General features: G+C 37.6%; 1 pseudogene; it reads right to left on the minus strand.

Annotated features, from left to right (window-relative positions):
• Positions 1–717: 717 nt before the first annotated feature.
• LOC107601678 (alpha-2-macroglobulin-like) lies at positions 718–25,510 on the minus strand (annotated as a pseudogene).
• Positions 25,511–26,265: the final 755 nt, after the last annotated feature.

Consider the following 26,265-nt stretch of genomic DNA (forward strand, 5'->3'; position numbering starts at 1 on the left):
AACAATTACATGTAAATCAAGAATAAAAAAAACAGTGACCTCACCATAAGTTGTTTTCATTAAAAAAATGTTTTAGTCATTTGTATGCTAAGTGATTTGTGTAACTGTATTGTTGATGGGACGTGTACTCTGTCTCTGACTGATCATCACCTGAGGGAGATATTGATACAGAGAAATTAGCTTAATAGCAACTGATACTTTTGAATCACATAATAAAAACCCAAAAGGCATATGAAATCTTAATTGTTTGGTAGTAATCATACACTTTAATCACAGCTGGTTTGAGATTCTTCACTGGAAGAACCTGTTTCAATTTTATTTGGAGATTCACTGGAATTCTAATAACAGGATCATCAATCATGTAAAATCTGAATGATTCACCATAGCATATGAATGTTGCTGTTTTCTCACCTCTTTCAGATACACAATGACATGATCATCTTTAGAATCGACCCGCTCCACAAGTGATGTTCTTGAATGGCACTGAGGTTCAAGCTGTGGGGATTTATATATATGAGATATTATTTGTCACATACCAAACAAGAGTACACTGAAAAGCTATTTTCTGCAAGTTATTATGCTGTTCAAGTGACCAGTTATTTAATCTGATTAAATCTGTACATAAATTATTGAAACTAAATACCATTTATCTGCTTACTATTTTAACTTTCTAACTATTTTGGGGGAAAAAAAGTGAGAGTGAAAAGTTACAAATATTTACCATGTATTCTCATCACCGTGTCCAAATGTGCTGTATGCACCACTGTTATGTCTGTAGTTCAGTTGTCTCTGGTATCCTGTTGAGTTTGAAAATTATTAAATGTTTTGAGTTGATTAAGTGTGTCTGAAGTCAAATGTGTTGTGAATTATTTTCTCTGTATTTTCTTGACATGATTGATTTCTCTCACCGCTCTTAAGGAAGCAGGTGGCTCTCTCTCGGATGGCTGAGGTGAGCTGCTCCGTGTTTTCCAGATACTGCAGAATGTAAATATTGGGAGAAAGAACAGCCACGTTTTGTTCTCCACAGCCGTACGGCATCCATAATAGTCTGTGAAGATTCCTCAGTGCACGACCCAATATGTCTCCTACAATCCAAACACAAATATAACACTACATTTTAGAAACCCAAACACAAACTCCTCATTTCTGCTTGTGTATGTAAATGTTACTAATGATGGAAACTGTTGCCTATGAACCAGAGAGACAGAAACACATACTGTATCAGTGATCAGCAGAGAAACACTATGATGCTAAATATTGTCTGCAGACAAACCCTTTGGACACAGTAACCAGCTGTAGGTCTCTGTCTTTTCCGTTCCTTCAGCCTGGAGTATAAAACAATAACATCAACACATCATACTGACATAAGCAGTATTAGGATCATGGATAAATGACGTCTGAGAGTTGTTTGACGTGTGCTGACCTGCAGAAGTAGACTTCGTGTAACTGTCAATGCGTCCTCTCTCTGAGACGCTCACAATCTCATTGCCACACACAGTCTGGGACGCCTCTGCCTCTGCACTGACTGTAATATTCATGACTCCTACAACACAAGACATGTAAGTGAAGATACAACAGTCACAAACACTGAGAAAGTATGATTCAGACTGGAAAACTCACCAAGAACAGAAGGAGTGAGGATCCATTTAAAGGTTTTTCTTCCATTAGCACACAGACAGGATGAATACTGATTATCAGAGGCGGCTTTGAGAGTGTAGTCTGAGGAAGCAGCTGGAGTCACTTTAACCTGTCAGTCAAACACACATGATTAGTGGCATATTTGATATGATTGGATAAGACTGGGTCTGAAGTCTCACCATGATGCACTTGGACAGATAGTTGTAGACAGTGGTCTTCAGCTCAAAGATCTCCCCACAAATGATGGAGTAAGCCAGAGAGAGCTCCAGGAAGAAGGGCTGGAAAACTGTCAGCTGAGCAGGAGGAGCCAGACCCAGACCTTTGGAGGACAGACAGAAGGCCTCCGTCTCCCAAGAGGTGATGGTGTCAGGAATCATAACAGGAACCTGAGCTGATCCAGAGTCCCTGTTGTGCAGCATAGTATAGTAAAATGCAGTGTTAACCTCCAGGGACTTGACATTGAGATGGTAGACGTGTACCAGTAACTGGGTGTTCACAAAAACAATAAATTGGATTGGTCAGATAACATGAGTGTTTTGTACAGAAAGGGCCAAAGTCGCCTCCATCTGTTGAGGAGATTGAGGTACTTTGAGGGTGTGTAGGGCACTACTAAAAACATTTTATGATACTGTAGTTGCACCAGCATCTTTCTATGCTGTGGTCTGCTGGAGTGGTGAAATCACAGAGAAAAGGCTTGACAAACTGAAAACTGAGTGCTACCAGAGATCCTTTGTTCCAAAAGCCGTCAGACACTTTAATATCATCATATAGTATCTTAGTACTGAGGCTTGGTTCTGACACTCCTATAGGACCAATTTTATCAATATATTTACCCATATTCAGGATATTTTTTTAGAAGTACATTACATTTCAGAGAATGTCAGTATTCATGATGTTTATGTTGAATATTCAGTTATTATTTTTGTACTGTTTTTAAGGTTTTCCTTTTTTTCTTACTATTTTAGTCTGCTTAAGTTTTTTTCTCTTCTTCTACTTCATTCTATTTTCTGTTTTTGTACTGTCTTGTACATGCTGCTGTAATGTCTGAATTTCCCCTTGGGGATAAAATATAGTGGTATAAAATGGGTATTATTGAATAAGTCCTTTAGGCATGTACGTACCCCACTTCAGTGAGCTGCAGATCCATGTTTCTGGGAAAAAGGTACGAACTGTCTCCACCGGTGGTTGAGCAGATCCTTCTAAATTATGTTTGTAGGCAATCCTCTCTGCAAATAAATGACTAATGCACTAATGCACATGTGCAAAGAACCAGTGCTCTCAGCAGGTATAAACTGATTCTTATATTTCCCCATGAGTCTATTTATGCATTTACTCATCCAAAACTCTTTTTGTTAGTTTATGCATCTGAATCCATTTTAGTGACGTGACAAGTGAGGTGACGTGACATGTGGCCAAGTATGGTGACCCATACTCGGAATTAGTGCTCTGCATTTACCCATCCAAAGTGCACACACACAGCAGTGAACACACACCCGGAGCAGTGGGCAGCCATTTATGCTGCAGCGCCCAGGGAGCTCAAGGGCACCTCAGTCGTGGTATTGAAGGTGGGAGAGAGCGCTGTACATTCACTCCCCCCACCTACAATCCCTGCCGGTACGAGACTCGAACCCCCAACTTTTGAGTTATGAGTCCGACTCTCCAACCATTAGGCCACGACTGCCCTTAGACATCAGCAGTTAACACTTAACACAGTTAACACATTTCAACAACAGCAGGACAAAGTGATAGTCACATGATTTCAGGTTCCCTTAAACATTTTTCTGCAATTAGGCCTACACGTAACAACAAAACATTCATCATATTACAAATTTCAAGTAAACGTACCTAAAGTGAAAACTTTTGTGATAAGTTACGCCATAGTATCTCATACAAAAAGATTGTCTCACAGGCAAATTTGTTGCCATCTTCAATCCCACGTTCTGTCAAACAGCAATTAGAAACTACATGAAATGTAATATGAGGCTTGAATGTTAAAAACAAAGTAAATTAAAATCTATATTCCTTGGGTATGGTGTAATACTAAAATACTATTTTTTATCTTTATTTTCATTATGTCCTACATTCTCCTCTTTATAAGTAACTTTAACAATTTTATGAGCAGTTTGTTACCCTCAAGCTGTTATAAACACGGTCTAGTGACACAGCCCGACGAGGTCTAACTTCCAGGCACTATCCACGGCCTTATAAGGGTAACCTGATACTACCTGTACTGGCAGCAGGTTAAAGACCTGTGATGAGATTAAAAAACATTTACCAATGAATAAATACACAATTCTAAAGACTTGTCATTGGAAATATCAATCTTTTGTAATGTAGAAGGCTTTTTAAAGTTTGATTTCTCATTTTAACCATGTAAGCTACACAATTATACATGGTCAGTATCCAGACGTTGTCCTGACTCCATGATCAGGACGCTCTGATCTACAGCACTGAGGCCGCACAGTGAACCAGGCTGAGCTGAGAGCTGGAGAGTGTTTTTCTCACCAGGAACTGCTTTAGCAGGAGAAAACTGCAGATACACCTGTAATGAAAACAGAAGGATGTGTCATTTTAGTGCTACTATGATGAAAATGGAGCCATTTTGTGGTGTTAAAATGAGGTTTAAAGACAGCTATATCTAAATTATCCCAGAACTTTTTGTATACCTTGTTTTTGAAACATTTCTCAGTCATGAAATCTCTGCTACGAGCAACAACATTTTCACTGGGCAGAGCACAATAGGCCAAAAACTGCACTGCAGGAGCCAGATCTGCACCAACAGACAGTTTGAACGACACTGTGCCACTTGCTGCTCCATTAGAAGACTTCACTTCAACCTTCTCAGATCCATGATGAACGATCACTCCTCTGGACAAGACCTGAAACAGACAGATGACACTCCAATAAACTGAGGATCCCAGAGGATCACTGTAATACTGTACATAGCCAATGAACATGCAGCAATTGTACTCACTATATAGACAATGTCAGTTTTGAATTCTTCAACAGTCTCTCCGACAAAATAATACTTGATGGTCACTGTAAACTCAGCATCACACTTTAACGGTTGCCCAATATTCCCTATAATCAGTTCACTTAGTGTTGGGGTGTATGGAGTAGCGGGCTGGAGAAGGTGAACTGTTTTTTGTTCAGTAGAGAAGTAAGGCTTTTTAAAGCTTTGATACTGAAACTTTGGATATGCACTTGCCTGAATAACAAAGAATGTCCAGTTAATTTCGATTACCAAAGACATCAATTGATCAAACACTGGGTGCACAAACATTATCATACCATTAGATTAATATCACTTTCAGAAAGACTAGATGTATTAAGAGAGAAGCTGGCCAGTCCATCACTGTCTGTAGTGAGATTTAAGAGCAGTTTTGAAGACCACCTTTTACCCTCCAAAAGATAAACTTCTTTGTTTTGAAGAGGTGCTCCATTTAAACCTTGCTTTACCAGCCACTGGTTGTCCAAATGTGTATCTATGAAGTACAAGCTTTGAGTTACATTTTTGAAATACTGATTTAGGATTAATAAAAAAGAAAAGTTTTTATTATTATTGTATATTAGACGTTTAATGCAATAAAACTGAAGAAACCTTCACTTACTTCCCACAAACCTCCATATTCATGTCGCTATCACCAAAACTTACTTCTTTTAGAGCTTTCATGGTAATTTCAAACTTGGGTAAAACTGGAAATCAAGTACAGGGAATCAGTTAAAATGGGTTATGAATGAGGTTTAATAATCACTCTCAGAAAGGTTCTGTGATATTGTCACTTACCATACTTCTTCACCTCAAAATAATGTGTGATCACCCGTTCACCAATAAAAGCCCTCAGTTTGTAAATGCCTTGATGGGCCTCTGGGTTCAGCTCATGAGAAAGCTTGCAATATCCACCTTGTTGAGGAAATATTTGTCCACTGACCAATCCTGTAATCCTGTTTGATCCCAAAGAACACACAGCGCAGATATAGTTTAGCTTTAGTCATCTACATAATAGATCTTGACTATTATTTAGCAATCTAATCACTGAATATTCAATAACTGCAAGTACAACAGACATCTGAAGAACAAATTAGATCAAAATGTTGTTGTGCATGCCATGAATGGCTGCATAAGACGAGTATCATGTGCTTACCTCCAGCACGACTGTACTGTACTAAAAACATACAAACAAAAAATCATTCAAAAAAAAAAAAATCCATTGTGTACAGACATTTTTAAAAAATGTTGCTTTTGCTTGAATGGTACCTGATGGTTCTGATCAAAGGGTACAAAATTTCTATCCATGGTGACAACTCTAAAATTCACTGTGAAATGAGTGGTATGTAATAACACGAGATTACAAACTTTACAGGGGTGGCGAACTCTGGTCCTGGTGAGCCACAGCCCTGCAGAGTTCAGCTCAAACCCTAATGAAAACTTACCTGCCTGTAGCTTCCTAGTAACCCTTCAGACCTTGATTAGCTTGTTCAGGTGTGTTTGATTAGGGTTGAAGCAAAACTCTGCAGGGCTGCGGCTCTCCAGGACCGACGTTCGCCACCCCTGGTATAGAGTCACAAATAGTCAAAGGAAGATGAAGATGATGATAAAAATATCAACAAGGTTTATTAAATAACTTAAAAGAGAGCCAATCTGCGAGACAGTTGTGTGAAACACAAACAATACCAGACAACTAAAAGGTGAACAAAGTGGAACTTAAATACACAGTGATAATGAACTAAAGGGAGAATAGGTATGTTAATTAATGAGTGTCCATGGTAACTGATGAGTGGCGAGAAACTAGAACAACAGGAAGCAGGAAATTGATGAATACAAACTAAAAATCCATGAAAATTAAACTAAAAGAACATGACCGTGACAGTATAGATCAGGGGTCCTCAACTCTGGACCTCAAGATGCAAGAGTTTAGCTCCAACCCTAATCAAACTAGTGTTCATTTTGTCAACCATTTTTAATTCAGTCTTAGTCTTAGTCCTGGTGTCAAATGTACTTATTAGTTATCATATTTAGTCAACCATGTCCTGTTTTTGTTTAGTCATGTTTTAGTCGAGTAAATGTCTGAGCATTTTAGTCTAATTTTAGTCAATAAAAACTAATCACATTTTCGTCATGCTGTAGGCTAAAATATTAAACGGATATTTTTGTTTGCTCAAAATTATAATCGAAAAGATTATTGTCATGTAAGAAATGTATTTTTATATTTCACGTAGAGGTTGTCAGGGGCCAGTGTGAATAATGTGAATAAAGATTTAAATTCAAAGAGAAAAGATGTGCATGACTTGACGTTTTATTTGTATCCAAAATGAGGCGATGTGAACATTATGGATGGCTAAACACTCTCATGCAGTGTACTGTATGTTTCATTCATATTCGAAGCCGGAGGTCCAAAATGGATTCGTAGAAGTAATAACTTTGACGTGCCAGGAAATCCCTAATATGGACAAAGGCATCCAGTTTTGACAGATGAAATGTGAAAACAAAAAAACATACGATTGCGACAATATGGTTTATGTGTGTCTCAAGTCATCTCCAGGTAATAAAGTATTTGAATTATGTAGTGCAACTTGACATTTATTACAGTATAGAAACTATGAAATACATTTTCTGCCTTATCCTTATTATGGCTAAGCCCCTGCATGAGTAACAGTTTAGAAATATAGTAGTTCAGTTTAGGGGTAAATTTAAAAAACTGTTTATATGATATATTTGACAATTAAAACTAATTAAGCTTTTTAAGTTTTTGGTTTATAAGATCCATATACTTTTTCTAGCACTGTTGGATTCAAATAAAACCAAGCAGCATGAAATAGCCCAGTTGTTTGGGGTGTGGCTACTGTGGACTATGTCTGTTGTGCCCCACAGTGCTAATGCTCTTTCACTAATGATATCCCGTAAAAACACTATGACATCAACAGTGCGAAACAAATTAAACAACCTTAGTATTCACTGAACTTTAAATCTAAAAATCACAACTCACCTGTCTGTCCTGGGTTATAGATGGGTTTATCAGTCTGGATGAAAGTCAAAGGGTTGTAACATCTGAACATGACTTTTCTCTTTTCAGTCATCTTAAAGTTCTATCTTCATTGTCTGCACTGATTCTGCTTCGACCAGAGGTGTCTGTTGGGAGACGTGTTATTTAACAAAGCTTAGCTACAAACCCGATTCCAAAAAAGTTGGGACACTGTACAAATTGTGAATAAAAACAGAATGCAATGATGTCAACATTTTATTCAGAATACAACATAGATGACATATCAAATGTTTAAACTGAGAAAATAAGTTGATTTTAAATTTCATGGCATCAACACATCTCAAAAAAGTTGGGACAAGGCCATGTTTACCACTGTCTGGCATCCCCTCTTCTTTTTATAACAGTCTGCAAACGTCTGGGGACTGAGGAGACAAGTTGCTCAAGTTTAGGAATAGGAATGTTGTCCCATTCTTGTCTAATACAGGCTTCTAGTTGCTCAACTGTCTTAGGTCTTCTTTGTCGCATCTTCCTCTTTATGATGCGCCAAATGTTTTCTATGGGTGAAAGATCTGGACTGCAGGCTGGCCATTTCAGTACCCGGACACTTCTTCTACGCAGCCATGATGTTGTAATTGATGCAGTATGTGGTCTGGCATTGTCATGTTGGAAAATGCAAGGTCTTCCCTAAAAGAGACGACGTCTGGATGGGAGCATATGTTGTTCTAGAACTTGGAAATACCTTTCAGCATTGATGGTGCCTTTCCAGATGTGTAAGCTGCCCATGCCACACGCACTCATGCAACCCCATACCATCAGAGATGCAGGCTTCTGAACTGAGCGCTGATAACAACTTGGGTTGTCCTTGTCCTCTTTAGTCCGGATGACATGGCGTCCCAGTTTTCCAAAAAGAACTTCAAATTTTGATTCGTCTGACCACAGAACAGTTTTCCACTTTGCCACAGTCCATTTTAAATGAGCCTTGGCCCAGAGAAAACGCCTGCGCTTCTGGATCATGTTTAGATATGGCTTGTTTTTTGACCTATAGAGTTTTAGCTGGCAACGGCGAATGGCACGGTGGATTGTGTTTACCGACAATGTTTTCTTGAAGTATTCCTGAGCCCATGTTGTGGTTTCCATTACAGTAGCATTCCTGTATGTGATGCAGTGCCGTCTAAGGGCCCGAAGATCACGGGCATCCAGTATGGTTTTCCGGCCTTGACCCTTACGCACAGAGATTGTTCCAGATTCTCTGAATCTTTGGATGATATTATGCACTGTAGATGATGATAACTTCAAACTCTTTGCAATTTTTCTCTGAGAAACTCCTTTCTGATATTGCTCCACTATTTTTTGCTGCAGCATTGGGGGAATTGGTGATCCTCTGCCCATCTTGACTTCTGAGAGACACTGCTACTCTGAGAGGCTCTTTTTATACCCAATCATGTTGCCAGTTGACCTAATAAGTTGCAAATTGGTCTTCCAGCTGTTCCTTATATGTACATTTAATTTTTCCGGCCTCTTATTGCTACCTGTCCCAACTTTTTTGGAATGTGTAGCTCTCATGAAATCCAAAATGAGCCAATATTTGGCATGACATTTCAAAATGTCTCACTTTCAACATTTGATATGTTATCTATATTCTATTGTGAATAAAATATAAGTTTATGAGATTTGTAAATTATTCCATTCCTTTTTTACTCACAATTTGTACAGTGTCCCAACTTTTTTGGAATTGGGTTTGTAAAATGTTCAATGACATGTGAATGCACTTTTCTTGCTGGCAAACCTGAAAGTTAAAGCAGCAGTGAAACTCTTCCTCAGCTTTCTCTTGTAGCAGTAAAGTGCTCTGGTCACCATGAACCAGATAAATATTCATGACAAGGCTTTCATTGGGCTTGAGAAGACTTGCACACAGTTTGGCCTCAGATCCCGACTCGATCACTGCAGGAAACGTCACCATGAAAGACCTGAGAGATATCAAAGCATAAAGAGATATGCTTGCCCAAGTTTCAGACATAATCAAAGACAAAAATGTTTTAAACAGTTCTGCCACTTTTGTATTTCAATGCATACAGTATTCTAGAACTTCCTGCACTTCAGTTTAAGCAGGTCCCATCTGTGCTGATAAATTATTTTTATTTTTAAATTGCATGGTATAGTGGAGCACACTTTCAGCATTTTAAGGATCCTATTCAAGTGCTAATTTCACAAAATAAATAAATAAATTGTTTCGTACGCCCCTGAGGCTAGTCCATGGACAGAAAGGAAGAGCAAAGAAACTAGAAGGAGCCCTTGATGAGCCCTCATGATGAAGGCTGATCGTGCAGAACACACTATGAACAAAACTTTGAATGTGACTTTATTTCAAAGGGCACTCATCAGAAATTATTTGCACTCAATTAATTATTAATATGTGGAGTTCCCTCCATTTTGTTAATCCTAGTACTCTAATATCAGATCATTACTAAACATGTCTTCCCAATTAGTGCTTTGGGCCACTGTGCAAAGGTCTCAAGACATTTCTGAACTACTCCTAACATCATGTACAGTATAAATTATGTAAGATAAAAACAAGTAATTAGTAGCAGATATCATCAAGAGTGACTGTGACAGTGACTCAAAGCTGATACATATGTGTACATATATGTACTGTATATGATGCAAAGCTGCTACATATATATTTGTTTATACTGTGAAATATTTTTTTAAAAATTATGTAAACAGAAACATATGATAAAACATAAGATTGCATTCATGTTTAGTTTGTAATTATATTGTTTTTATCATCATGCTCTTGCAATCAGTAAAAAAAAACAAACATGGTCACTGACCTGCTGGCCCTGTTTACACAGTAGTTAACCTACACCCACATATATGTAAAAGAGGGGCTACCAGTCAGTTTGTATTAGAAATCAATCTGAGCAGCATTTTTCAGCCATTTAAAATAAAACATCATCAATGTCATGTAAAAAGTACAAATGTGCATTTGAAGTACTTTTCCACTAAAAAATGTTTACACCTAAAGAACTCACCCCCTCATGGAGGCTGTCATGTTAAGATCACATGATCAGCCATTTCTTGCATTTGGACAGTTAGTAAACAAACATCAAACCGTAGCAACCCTCCTAAAATATGAATTTTGTTCACCAAAAAGCTATTGCCATTGCAATATCATGGCAAAGTGAGTCATTGTTTGGGTTGGGACATTTGTGCAATAAAAAAAGAAGAGTGGACAGCCTCAAGCTGTTGGCTTACCTCCGGCCTTTTTTTCCATTATTTATTTGTTAAATTTTTTTGGCTAGTAGAAATTATGAATGGCCGATAACTTAAAAATTTAGTAGCCAAATTGGCTGGTGAGTGAAAAAGTTAATTTCAAACCCTGTATATACAGTATGTATGTATGTATGTATGTATGTATGTATGTATTTATTTATTTATCGATGCTCAAAGTGACAGTAGCCACACTGACTTGCATTTTATGAATCACCAAGGACCACAGTTTTAGCTAAAAATATTCTCTACTGTTCTACTGAAGAAAAAAAGTCACTTACATCTTGGCCTGGGGGAGTAAATTAACAGCAAATTTCCATTTTTGGGTCAACTACCCCTTTAAGTATACAGTATACCTTTCTTAAATTAATGTTTAATGGAGGCACATTGGTGACATCTGGTGGAGAGAACAAATAAATATTATATATATTTTAAATAAAGAAAATCTGAATCAGAAGGGGCTTTATTGCCAAGTGTGTTCACACACACACACACACACACACACACAAGGAATTTGTCTTGGTTACAAGCTTCCAGTGCAAAGAAAAATGTACAGACATACATATAATTTGACATACATAATAGACATACATATAATAAAATAAAATAACACTAATAATAAAGAGAAATAAACTGTAAAAAATAACTGTGGCAATAAAAAAAAAAAAAAGAGGAAAAATGTAGAAAAAAGAGAAAAATCAACTTAATATCATGGTGTAGCCCTATATATATATATATATATATATATATATATATATATATAGACATTATAAATATTGTTGTCAGTTTTAATTTTTATAGTGTCAGTTTTTGCATTATTCAGTCAATCCCGAACACGGATAGAAAGTAGCCACGCATAAAATGGAAGCTTGTAAATATGAAGATGCATTTCTGTAGCTCAAACTGATTTTAAATCTTTAAATAAATTGACATTTCGTAAGTGGTTGAAGTAAATACGTTATAGGGCTCATTCAAGCATTTATTTAAGGCTGACTATGTGATGCAGAACACATAATGAACAAAGCTTTGACTGTCATTATTTCATAGGGCACTCGTCCCAAACAAGCTATTGAGAAATTATTTGCATTTATCATCAAATTAATGATTAATCTCATGAGCTCCCTCCATTTTGTTAATCCTCGTACTATAATATCAGATCATGCCTTCCCTTAAAAATTTGTTGGTACTTGGAGACATTGTGCAAATGTCTTGCACTGATATGTGCACTACATATATATATATATATTAGCCCCCCCTCCCAAGACATGGTTATGGCCTTCCACTGACCTACTGGCCCCGTTCACACAGTAGACCCACATATATGCATAAGAGGCCCAGTCTTGAATGTGGATTTAAATGCTTTTCCACTAAAAACATATTACACTTAAAGAAATTAATAGTTAGAGACATGAGATGCAGGCATGGAGGCTTCCTTGTTGAGATCACATGACCAGTCATGTCCTGCACTTAAGACAGTTAACGACATTAGACAAAACAAAAACCGGAGCAATTTTGCTCACCAAAAAAGTGTTATTACTATAACAATTTCAGGATAAGCGAGTCATTGGCAGGGTTAAGATGTAACAACATTGCTAGGGGCGATTCCAGGATTTTTAAATTGTGTGGCACAGGGGGGGGGACCAAGAGAAAGTGTATGTATATATTTATGCTTTGTAGTTTTCTTTAATATTTTCTATTTTAAATGGAATTTTTGCGGTACTAAATATGTAACTGTAATAAATGACCATTTATAATTTGTAATAACACTCTATAACCACTAGATGGATGTATAGCCCTAAATATATATACAGGTATATAGATATATATGACTCTGTATGCCCTAGGTCAGAGGTTCTTAATCCTGGTCCTGGGGACCTAAGCTCTGCACATCTTGCATGTCTCCCTTATTTAAAGGTGTAATAGGTGATTGTCTTCAGAAACATTTTTTGTTATGCTGGTTGAAAGTCTCTTCACATCCCGATAGCAATCATTAAGTTAAGTGGTCTAAATGTATTTATATATTCTGTGGAAGGCATAGCACCAAGAAATGTTCGTCCAATCAAAACGCTCGGTCCGAGCGTTTTAATTGGCTTTCCTAACTGCCTGTCAACATATGTATTTGCATACCTCTGCGCACTGTTCGCGCAGACAGGATACGTCATCAGCGCGTTCACGCACGCGGTGCAGACAGAGCGAGAATGGCAGACAAACATCAACAAGCCGATCTTCCTTCATGGTATTGTAGTACTTTTACTAACTGTACTATAAAGTTTTCTCACCGGGTGAATGACACATGATGTAGCCCAGCGGTTCCCAAATCCAGTCCTCGCACAAGGGAAGCAGGGGAAATCTGTTGAAGTTTACTTCACTTCGGAACATTCATTCACGGATTTACGCTGCGCAGCGTCTTCACACACAGACGAAACTTACTAGAGAAGTGTGACATAATATACCTCTGAAAATAAATACTATTTAAATTCACGTCTCGCACACTTTAATGCCCTTTGTATGGAACATATACTCTCGCTTCGAACTGGAATCATGGTGGAATATCCGGTGATGTACACTTCCCAGGGCACTCACGGTCGAATAGAACAAACGTTGCACGTGATAAAAGATACAAATGAAATCTGCAGAGCAGGAGGGCACGAGGATTGGAATTGGGAACCGCTGATGTAGCCTATTGTAATGTTGTCTCTGGTGTTCTGGTCTGCGAGCGTAAATGCATTCAGAGGGCATGACTTTGGATGGCGATTGCAGGGAGGGTGGGACGTCCGCTTTCAGTGCTATCAGGCTAAAGTTAGCATTTTCCATGATCTCCTACTACACCTTTAACACACCTGATTCAGATCATCAGCTCATTAGGAGAGAGATCCATGTAGTGAACTGAGTGTGTTAGAGGCAGACTTACAAAACGTGCAGAGCAAGGAAGTCCCCAGGACCTGCCCTCAATGCAGAGAGCCTGGAAACATTGTTTTCAAACATAAATTATATTTATGCATTTGGGTATATATTTAGGCATTAATAATACTTTATGTAAGAGTTAACATTTAAATATTGATTTGAAATGTCAGTTTTTGCATTACTATTGCAGTCAAAGCTGGACACAGAAAAAGGCATTTTGTTACTCATATTAGACATACTTAATACATTCTAGATTTTCCAGGTACGAATCACACAGAGGGAAGCTCGCCTAAACAAATCTCACACCTCAAGTTTATTTCTCATCAGTCCCTGCCTTTACCGAAACATATGACTTTCATATTATTTGAACTGAGTGAGAAACTGAAATTTGTCAATCTTTTTCCTCTTCTACAATTCATCTCCAATAGTCTCCATTCATCCTTTTGTACATAATTTCTATTCACACAAACTGCAAATAAAATGCAAAAAAGTTAATATCAATACTAAGCATCACTTCGGACCCCTTCATATCAAGGCTGCAAATAAAAATTTGAAAACGTGACTTATACAGTGTATATACACAAAAAAATTAAATAAATATATATGATTTTTTAATCTTTATTTCTGGGTCATTTTACAATTTGAAGGAATAGTTCACTAGTTATTTTGCTGTCAAATACTAGTATTTACATGCATTTTTTACTATGAAAATTGTGTTCAGTTTGTTTGGGATTCATTTAAATGAAGGCTGATGCCTACTATAACTTTTGTTGGTTGGTTTCATGAAATATAAAATGATTTTGCCCTGGATAAAAAAAATAAATAAAAAAAACTGAACAAAACAGTAAAACATTAAACATTTAGTGATAATTTAACATCTTTATTTAAGCTGCAGAACTGAAGCATGACACTTCATTCACAGTGGGACATGTACTCAGTCTCTGACTGATCACTTGAGGGAAATGTTGATACAGAGAAATTAACTTAATAGCAATTGATACTTTTGAATCATATAATAGCAGAAAATGGCACATAAAATCTGACTTGTTTGGTAGTAATCATACACTTTAATTACAGCTGGTTTGAAATTCTTCACTGGAAGAACCCGTTTCAGTTTTATCTGGAGATTCACTGGAATATTTTTTGGAACCTACAGGACGTTAAATAGGATCATGGAAACTGAAGATTTTAGATAAAATGAAAATGAATCACTGTAACTTATCATATGAATGTTGCTTTTTTCTTACCTCTTTCAGATACACAATGACATGATCATCTTTAGAATCGACCCGCTCCACAAGTGATGTTCTTGAAAGGTGTTGAGGTTCAAGCTGTGTGGAAAAAGTAAATAAAATTAATAAAAACTTTCTTATGTCACATACCCAATAGGAGAACACTGAAAAGCTATTTTGTGTTATCATGCCGTTTAACAGTAACCAGCTGTAGGTCTCTGTCTTTTCCGTTCCTTCAGCCTGCAGCATAAAACAATAACATCAACACATCATACTGACATAAGCAGCATTAGGATCATGGAGAAATGATGTCTGAGAGCCATTTGACGTGCGCTGACCTGTACAAGCAGACTTCGTGTGACTGTGTCAATGCGTCCTCTCTCTGAGATGCTCACAATCTCATTGCCACACACAGTCTGGGACGCCTCTGCCTCTGCTACTGACATAAGCAGCATTAGGATCATGGATAAATGACGTCTGAGAGCCGTTTGACGTGTACTGACCTGCACAAGTAAACTTTGTGTAACTGTGTCAATGCGTCCTCTCTCTGAGATGCTCACAATCTCATTGCCACACACAGTCTGGGACGCCTCTGCCTCTGCACTGACTGTAATATTCAAGACTCCTACAACACAAGACATGTACGCGAAGATACAACAGACACAAACACTGAGAAACAATGATTCAGACTGGAAAACTCACCAAGAACAGAAGGAGTGAGGATCCATTTAAAGGTTTTTCTTCCATTAGCACACAGACAGGATGAATACTGATCATCAGAGGAGGCTTTGAGAGTGTAGTCTGAGGAAGCAGCTGGAGTCACTTTAACCTGTCAATCAAACACACATGATTAGTGGCATATTTGATATGATTGGATAAGACTGGGTCTGAAGTCTCACCATGATGCACTTGGACAGATAGTTGAAGACCGTGGCCTTCAGCTCAAAGATCTCCCCACGAATGATGGAGACAGACAGAAGGCCTCCGTCCCCCAAGAGGTGATGGTGTCAGGAACCTGAGCTGATCCAGAGTCCCTGTTGTGCAGCATAGTATAGTAAAATGCAGTGTTAACCTCCAGGGACTTGACATTGAGATGGTAGACGTGTACCAGTAACTGGGTGTTCACAAAAACAAATTGGATTGGTCAGATAACATGAGTGTTTTGTACAGAAAGGGTCAAAGTCGCCTCCATCTGCTGAGGAGATAGGGCACTACTGAAAACTACACTACAGTTTATGATACTGTAGTTGCATCAGCAACTTTCTATGCTGTGGTCTGCTGGAGTGGTGGATCACAGAGAGGGACAAGAAAAAGCTTGACAAACTGATAAAGAGGGCCATCTCCATCTTGGGTTGTCTTCTGGACTCAGTGGAGCGGGTGGGCGAGAGGATTTTGGCCAAGCTGTCAAACATCCTGGATAACTCCTGCCACCCTCTGTATGAGACATTTGGGACCCTAGGCAGCTTCTTTAGTCATAGACTGTTGCACCCCCGGTTTAAGAAGGCACACTACCAGAGATCCTTTGTTCCAACAGCAGTCAGACTCTTTAATATTTGTTGCTGCTGCATGGTTTGAGTTTGGAGCTCCGTCAAGTTGATTCTTTATCTTAAAATCAATTTTAGCAAATCAATGTTAGCATCACCAGCGCAGTTGCCGCTAATCTTGCTTACACCCTTCTCACACACACACACATTATCATTGTTTTACTCATTGTTTACCTGCTCTAATGGTGGATGTGTCTACCTTTGAGTGCAGGTGAGGACACTTTCGAGCTGTACTCGGTGCAGCTGGAGCTGGAGGCCGTGGAGAAGCAGATCTATGACCTACTGGAGAAGCAGGCCCAGCTGCGAAGAGCCGCGCTGGAAACATCCCGGGCTGACACTCACAAGTCCGAGGTAAGTTTACGGCACGATGTTAACACTCCCACCCCCTCTACTCCATGTGTTTCTCTGCACAGGCCCTGTGCACCAAGGACATGATCTTCCCAGGTCTCCTTTACTCCGGTGCCAGAACACCACAGACCCTGGGTGCACTAGCAGCAGAAGACGCAAGCGAGGACCTCTCCCCCTCTCTTCGAGATCTCCAACCGGAACATTTCGCTCCCCTTTGTGAGACAGAACGCGATGCTGTGATCATCAGAGACACCATCATCTGGCACGACCATGCTACCTTAGCTAAAGGTAAGGTGCACACTCACTGTTTTCCTGGTGCTCGTGTTCTCGATGGTTCTGTGCAGACACCCGCAATCCTGAAGGGTGACGAGAGCATTGGAGCTGTCGTGCTTTACACAGGTGAACGACATCAAGCTGGAGGACATGAAAGGTTCAGTAGACTGTTTGCTCTAAATGAATGGTTATTGTCATGGTGTAAAGAATAGAAACTGCTCTTTGTTAATAATTGAAATCTTTTTTGGGAGCGACCTAGGCTTTTTCGTGCTGATGGCCTGCACCCCAGCAGAGTCGGAGTGGAACTCCTGTCAGACAACATCTCCAGGACACTACGCTCCATATGACTAGTAAGTAAAATCTCAAATAACTGCTATGATGGTTTTTGTTCTACCCACTTAATTGATAGAAGTGCTTTTGTCCAATCTATAAAGACGGTTCCCCGATTAGTGAGGTCAAAATATACATTTAATGCAGGATCTAGAAAAAATCTAATCGTGATTAAATTAGAAAAAATGCAAAATAAATGACAAAATACATTTTTAAAGCTTGTGCTCCTAAACATTAGGTCTTCTCCACCAAGCTACTGTTATAAACAAGCCTGGTTGTATTGGTCGTGGCGGTGGTGTTGCAACAATATACAGAGATATTCTCAGTGTTACTCAGAAAACACAACACAGGCTTAACTTATTTGAAGTACTCCTGCTTGATGTTACACTGTCAGATATACGAAAAAAAACCCCTCTCCTATCTCTTGCTCTGGCTACCATGTAGAGACCACAAGGGCCGTATGCAGAGTTCCTCTCAAACTTATTGGTTAATAGTTGATAAAGCGCTAATTGTCGGAGACTTTAACATTCACATTGATAAAACAAATGATGTGTTTGGACTTGCGTTTAAAGACTTAAACTCTTTTGGGGTCAAAGTCACCGGACCCACTCATCATTTAGTCATACACTAGATTTAACTAGCTTTAATTATAACGCATGGAATTGATCTTACTGATCTTACTTTGTACCTCAAAGTGATGTTGTTACGGACCACTACCTTGTATCGTGCATGCTGCATATTAACTATATTGCTCTGCGTTATCGTCCAGGTAGAACTATTGTTCCAACCACTAAAGATAGATTTACAAATAACCAGCCTGATTTGTCTCAAATGCTCAGTGTACCATAAATACACACCATAAACTCGACGAAATGACTACCAATATGGGCACGATCTTATCTAATTCATTAAAACACTAAATACAGTTTATTGATGTTTTAATGTATCAGTTGCCCGTCAAATTTAAAAAAAAGGTAAGAGAGAAACGTACTGCACCATGGTACAAAAGTAATACCCATTCTCTCAATAAAGAAACTCAATCTTGAGTGCAAATGGAGAAAAACTCTAGAATTGCTAGGTTTTTCTAGAATTGCGTGGGAAAACTGTATGTCCAGCTATAGACAGGCTCTAAAAGCTGCTAGGGCAGAGCATATCTGCAAACTCATAGAAAATAACCAAAACAATCCAAGGTTTTTATTTAGCACAGTGGCTAGATTAACAAATAATCAGACTTCACCTGAACTAAATACTCCCTCACAGTTTAGTAGTAATGACTTTATGAATTTCTTCACTGATAAAATAGAAAGCATCAGAAATACAATAACAAATGTAGAATCTACAACATCTTGTAATTCAGCTTCAATCATTGCCCCCAAAGAAAAATTGGAGTTCTTTACAACCACAGGACAGGAAGAGCTAAATAAACTTATCACTGCATCTAAACCAACAAGTTTATTAGATCCTGTACCCACTAAATTACTGAAAGAGTTGTTACCTGTAGCAGAACCACCACTTTTCCATATTATTAACTCGTCGTTATCTCTAGGTCACATCCCAATACCCTTCAAGCTTACGGTTATTAATCCTCTCATTAAGAAACCACAACTAGATCCTAGTGAACTGGCAAATTACAGACTCATTTCAAATCTTCCATTTATGTCTAAAATTGTAGAGAAAGTTGTGTCTGCTCAATTGTGCTCCTTCATTCAAAAAAGTATATATATATATATATATATATATATATATATATATATATATATATATATATATATAATGTATGAAGAATTTCAGTCAGATTTCAGGCCCCCTCATAGCACAGAAACTGCACTTGTTAAAATTACAAATGACTTGCTTCTTGCATCAGACCAAGGCTGCATCTAATTACTAGTTTTACTTGATCTTAGTGCTGTGTTTGACTTTAGATCATGACATACTCCTAGATCGATTACAAAGCTATATGGGTATTCAAGGACAGGCTTTAAGATGGTTTAGATCCTACCTGTCCAACTGTTACCACTTTGTTTATTTAAACAGGGAATCATCTCAATTAATGCCAGTAAAGTATGTAGTGCCGCAAGGATCTGTCTTAGGCCCTCTGCTATTTTCAATATACATGTTGCTCCTTGGTAATATTATTAGAAAATATGGCAATTAGATTCAATTGTTGTATTGGACCAAAAAAAACAAAAAAAACAAAACAAAAAAAACACACACAGTACACAGATTCTCTTAGATTACAATTTGCATCTAGATGGATGTACCGTTACTTCCTCTACAGTCAAAAACTTGGGTGTAATATTATACAGCAACTTGTCTTATATATGACTTATTATATCTTATGATACTTAGTTCCGTATCATTTACAAAATATTGCTACTTACTTATGAGGCCCTAAATAGATTGTGTACTTGTGTACTTAACCAGTCTTCTATCACGCTACAATCCAACACGCTCCTTATGGTCACAAAACTCTGGATTTTGGTAGTACCGAGGATAGCAAAGTCCACTAAAGGAGGTAGCCTTAGGAATTAAACAAGCTTCAGTCTGGATCCAGCCTCTTATGAAGATCTGAGATGACCCAACACCTGAGAAGCATGACGCCTACCCCTCCGAGGAGCTCAGATGACGACAACCCTGAACCAACATACAAAACTTAAATTTTCTGTGAAGCTGCTTTGCAACAATGTGTATCATGAAAAGCATTATACAAATAGTAACGTGAATAATATCAGCATATCTTAGCACTAAGGCTTGGTTTCGGACACTCTTATAGGACCAGTTTTATCCTCAGGACAATATATTTACTCATATTCAGGATATTTATTATTTTATTTATTTGGAAGTACAGTAAATGTCAATATTCATGATGTTTATATTGTATATTCAGTCACCATTATGATACTGTTCGTAAGTGTTTTTTTTTATTATTTGTAACTATTTTAGTCTGCTTACATTTTTTTTCCTTTTTCTTCATTCTATTTTGTGTTTTTGTACCGTCTTATCCATGCTGCTCTAATGTCTAAACTTCCCTTTGGAGATAAAACAAAGTCTCATCTTATCCCATCTTATCTCGTAATGTGTCACTTACAAACTCTGTTGGGTATCCTTGAATACGTGGTCCTTACAGCATTTACAGTGCTCAACTTCAGTGAGCGGCCAGATCCATGTTTCTGGGAAGAAGGTACGAACTGTCTCCACAGGTGGTTGAGCAGATCCTGTTTTTGGATATTCGTCGGGCATCCTCTCTGAAAGTTCAAATAAATGACTAATGCACATGTGCAAAGAACCAGTGTTCTCAGCAGGTATAAACTGATTCTTAGTGAATTCCCCATCAGTCTATTTATGCATCTACTAATATAAAAACTCCGTTAGCTTATGCATCTGAATCCATTTTAGACATCAGCTGTTAACACTAAGAAACTGTTATTTCAACAACAGCAGTACAAAGTGATATTCCAGTCACATGATTTCAGGTTCCCTTAAACATTTTCTGCAATTAGGCCTACATGTAACAAAACATTCATCATATTACAAATATGTAAACCAAGTAAACATACCTAATTGAAAACTTTTGTGATAAGTTATGCCGTAGTATGTCAGACACTGGGGTTGTCTCACAGGCAAATTTGTTGCCATCTTCAATCCCACATTCTGTCAAACAGCAATTAAAACAAAACTAAAAACAAAGTAAATTAAAATCTATATTCCTTGGGTATGGTGTAATACTAAAATATTTTTTATCTTCATTTTCTTTGTCCTACTTTCTCCTCTTTATAAGTAACTTTAACAATTTTATGAGCAGTTTGTTACCCTCAAGCTGTTATAAACACGGTCTAGTGACACAGCCCGACGAGGTCTAACTTCCTGGCACTCTGGTGTATCCACAGCATTATAAGGGTAACCTGATACTACCTGTACTGGCAGCAGGTTAAAGACCTGTGATGAGATTTAAAAAAAACATTTACCAATAAATAAATACACAATTCTAAAGACTTGTCATTGGAAATATCAATCTTTTGTAATGTAGAAGGCTTTTTAAAGTTAGATCTCATTTTAACCATGTAAGCTACACAATTAAACCTTGTCAGTATCCAGACGTCATCCTGACTCCATGATCAGGACGCTCTGATCTACAGCACTGAGGCCGCACAGTGAACCAGGCTGAGCTGAGAGCGTTTTTCTCACCAGGAACTGCTTTAACAGGAGAAAACTGCAGAGACACCTGTAATGAAAACAGTAGGATGTGTCATTTTAGTGCTGCTATGAATGGAATCATTCTTTGGTGTTAAAATGAGGTTTAAACTTTTTGCATACCTTGTTTTTGTAACACTTCTAAGTCATGAAATCTCTGCTACGAGCAACAACATTTTCACTGGGCAGAACACAGCAGGCCAGAATCTGCACTGCAGGAGCCAGATCTGCACCAACAGACAGTTTGAACGACACTGTGCCACTTGCTGCTCCATTAGAAGACTTCACTTCAACCTTCTCAGATCCATGATGAACAATCACTCCTCTGGACAAGACCTGAAACAGACAGATGACACTCCAATAACAAACTGAGGATCCCAGAGGATGACTGTAATACTGTACATAGTCTATGAACATGCAGCAATTGTACTCACTATATAGACAATGTCAGTTTTGAATTCTTCAACAGTCTCTCCAACAAAATAATACTTGGTCACTGTAAACTCAGCATCACACTTTAACGGTTGCTCAATATTCTCTATAATCAGTTCACTTAGTGTTAGGGTGTATGGAGTGGCAGGCTGGAGAAGCTGAACTGTTTTTTGTTCAGTAGAGAAGTAAGGCTTTTTAAAGCTTTGATACTGAAACTCTGGATATGCACTTGCCTGAATAACAAAGAATGTCCAGTTAATTTCGATTACCAAAGACAGCAATTGATCAAACACTGGGTGCACAAACATTATCATACCATTAGATTAATTTCACTTTCAGAAAGACTAGATATATTAAGAAAGAAGTTGACCAGTCCATCACTGGCTGTAGTGAGATTTAAGAGCAGTTTTGAGGACCACCTTTTACCCTCCAAAAGATAAACTTTTGTTTTGAAGAGGTGCTCCATTTAAATGTGCAAGCTTGATCTGTTCAACAGGAAAAAAGAAAAAAAGTCAGACTACATTTCAATACAACTATAATGTAAGAAAGAAATAAGACATACTCTCCCCTGTATAATTGACCCATGCTCAAATTTCAGGAAGCTCAGTAAATGTAGCTTTACCACTTTCATATGTCAGACTTATAGTTTTAGATTTCCCCATCGTGTTTTCTGGTTAAACAAACAATTGAATATAATTGTTTAATTTTATTGTTAATATTAATATTAGGAAATTTAATTTTTTTAATCCAAACGAGTTCTGCTTGGATCTGTCACCTGTTCCTTCTTCTGTTACATTCACTTTTACAATAAGGTGTTCTTTTAGGAATCTCTCATTTATTGAGTTAAAAAAGACTGATGTGTCCAAAGTAAAGGAGGCACAGCCCATCTCACTCATCTGCTGGTAGAGTACAAACACATCCATTACAAAGACCATATGATGAAAATGTTTTCATAAATTCAACACAACATACAATAATACAGTCTCACACCTCAGTAGTTTCAACCAAACATGGTGATATCAAGTCTGTTTGAGAAATATATCTCAAATACTTAATGCATACTTCCACCCTTGCTTTACCAGCCACTGGTTGTCCCGATGTGTATCTATGAAGTACATGCTTTGAGTTAAACTTTTGAAATACTGATTTAGGACATTATAATAAAAAATAAAATGTTTATTGAATTTTTGAATTTTAATGCAATAAACCAGAAGAAACCTTCATATTCATGTCGCTATCACCAAAACGTACTCCTTTTGGAGCTTTCATGGTAATTTCAAACTTGGGTAAAACTGGAAATCAAGTACAGGGAATCAGTTAAAATGGGTTATGATGAATGAGGTTTAATAATCACTCTCAGAAACGTTCTGTGATATTGTCACTAACCATACTTCACCTCAAAATAATGTGTGATCACCCGTTCACCAATAAAAGCCCTCAGTTTGTAAATGCCTTAACGGGCCTCTGGGTTCAGCTCATGAGAAAGCTGCAATATCCACCTTGAGGAACTATTTGTCCACTGACCAATCCTGTAATCCTGTTTGATCCCAAAGAACACACAGTGCAGATATAGTTTAGCTTTAGTCATCTACATAGATCTTGACTATTATTTTGCAATCTAATCACTGAATATTCAATAACTGCAAGTACAACAGACATCTGAAGAGCAAATTAGATCAAAATGTTGTTGTGCATGCCATGAATGGCTGCATAAGACGAGTATCATGTGCTTACCTCCAGCACGACTGTACTGTACTAAAAACATACAAATTCATTCAAATAAAAAAAAATACATTGTTCAAATAATATATTTATTGTTGGGTGCATTAGGGGTATGGTGCACAGAAAATAATTGTTTTTAAAAATGCTGCTTTTGCTTAAATGGTACGAACCTTCTGATCAAAGGCTACAAAATTTCTATCCATGGTGACTAAAATTCACTGTGAAATGAGTGGTATCATGTAATAACATGATATTACAAACTTTACACTCAGTCATTTCTGAGATGCAGTGCAACGTTAGAGGCTCTGAAAAATATGTGAAGAAACTGTGATTTGAATTTAATTCAAATTAATCGATTCATTAATGTTGATTACAGAAACACGGACTAAATGAAATCTACTTACCGGTACTACATAATTAAATACCAAATAATAGAAAGCGATGTCATTTCCAAAATAACTTGTATGTAGTACAAGCAAATATATGAGCAGACCACACATTTTAAAGTAATACTTCAGAAATTTGATTATAAATGTAATGTTTATAATTATATTATGTGTTAGTTACATATAGATGAATGTGTAAGTAACATTTTCGACCTATAGTAGTAGTTCAGGGGTAAATGTAAAAAAAACAGTTCATATGATATATTTGCAAATAAAACCAAGCAGCATGAAATAGCCCAGTGGTTTGGCTACTGTGTGGACTATGTCTATTGTGCCCCACAGTGCTAATGCTCTTTCACTAATGACATCCCGTAAAAACACTATGACATCAACAGTGTGAAACAAATTAAACAACCTTAGTATTCACTGAACTTTAAATCTCAAAAATTCACAGTTCACCTGTCTGTCCTGGAATACAGATGGGTTTATCAGTCTGGATGAAAGTCAAAGGGTTATAACGTCTGAACATGACTTTTCTCTTTTCAGTCATCTTAAAGTTCTTCCCCTGAAGTTCTACCTTCATTGTCTGCACTGATTCTGCTTCGACCAGAGGTGTCTGTTGGGAGACGTGTAATTTAACAAATCTTAACTAAAATGTTCAATGACATGTGAATGCACTTTTCTTGCTGGCAAACCTGAAAGTTAAAGCAGCGGTGAAACTCTTCCTCAGCTTTCTCCTGCAGCAGTAAAGTGCTCTGGTCACCATGAACCAGATAAATGTTCATGACCAGGCTTTCATTGGGCTTGAGAAAACTTGCACACAGTTTGGCCTCAGATCCCGAATCGATCTCTGCAGGAAACGTCACCATGAAAGACCTGAGAGATATCAAAGCATAAAGAGATATGCTTGCCCAAGTTTCAGACATAATCAAAGACAAAAATGTCTAATGCAGTTCTGCCACTTTTACATTTCAATACATATTACAGAACTAGCTGCACTTCAGTTTAAGCAGGTCCCATCTGTGCTGATAAAGTATTTTATTTTTAAATAAAAAAAATGACATGGTATAATGGATCACACTTCCAGCATTTTAAGAAAATGTCATACACACAAAAAGATTGATTTAGTATAACTAAATATTTAGATATTACGAAGATATTATTAGACCGTTACCATTCAAAATTACTTACGGCCCTGAGGCTTGTCCATGGACAGAAAGAAAAAGGAAAGAAACCAAAAGGAGCCCAGCAGTCATCCTTTGTGTGGGTCGGTTATTCTGTTACATAGCTGCAGCAAGGAAGTCTAAGATAAGGCGAATAATCCACTTTTAGAATTTAATAGTGAACTCAAAGAACGACAGGCGTAGCATAAACATCAATACATGCAATAACCGACAACTTAATGGGGGAAACCATAGGAAACATAGGAACTAAAATAGTGTAGATGAGGGCAGAACAGGTGATACAGGTTAACTAATTATTAAACAATGAGCAAGGGAACTAAATGAACACAGGAACATGACCAGGCTGCGTTCAGCCCTGACAAAACGGTGCAAAACGTTTTTTAAATGGAAACGGTGGTGCGTTGAACACCCTGTTCTGATGACGCAAGAGTGGCAGCTGAGAAGGCCATTCTTTGTGTTTTTTTGAAGAATTTTCGGAGCCTGATGAAATCGGTATAAATACGTGTTTAATACCGCAAATTATGCTCGATGTTACAGTCACTGCCCTTGCCGTCCAGAATAAAAGAGAACATCCCAATCAAATGAAGGGATTTGTGGAAACTGTTGTTCCTAATTATTGTGATCCAAAATTTGCCTTGCATTTCAGGATGAAAAGACAAACATTTCAGGTGAAGGATAATCCACTTCTTACCTCCGAGACGGTGTTATATGATCTATATGCCCTTATTATTTTTATTGTGAGGATTAGGCTTATCATTATTGCTGATCACTGTTGTTGTGCTATGTTATTGTAATATTTACCATTATATAATCAGAGGAATATAGAA

The sequence above is a fragment of the Sinocyclocheilus grahami genome, unplaced genomic scaffold (genome assembly GCF_001515645.1).
Source record: "Sinocyclocheilus grahami isolate Dianchi unplaced genomic scaffold, SAMN03320097.WGS_v1.1 scaffold311.1, whole genome shotgun sequence".
In the NCBI taxonomy this organism is placed as follows: domain Eukaryota; kingdom Metazoa; phylum Chordata; class Actinopteri; order Cypriniformes; family Cyprinidae; genus Sinocyclocheilus; species Sinocyclocheilus grahami.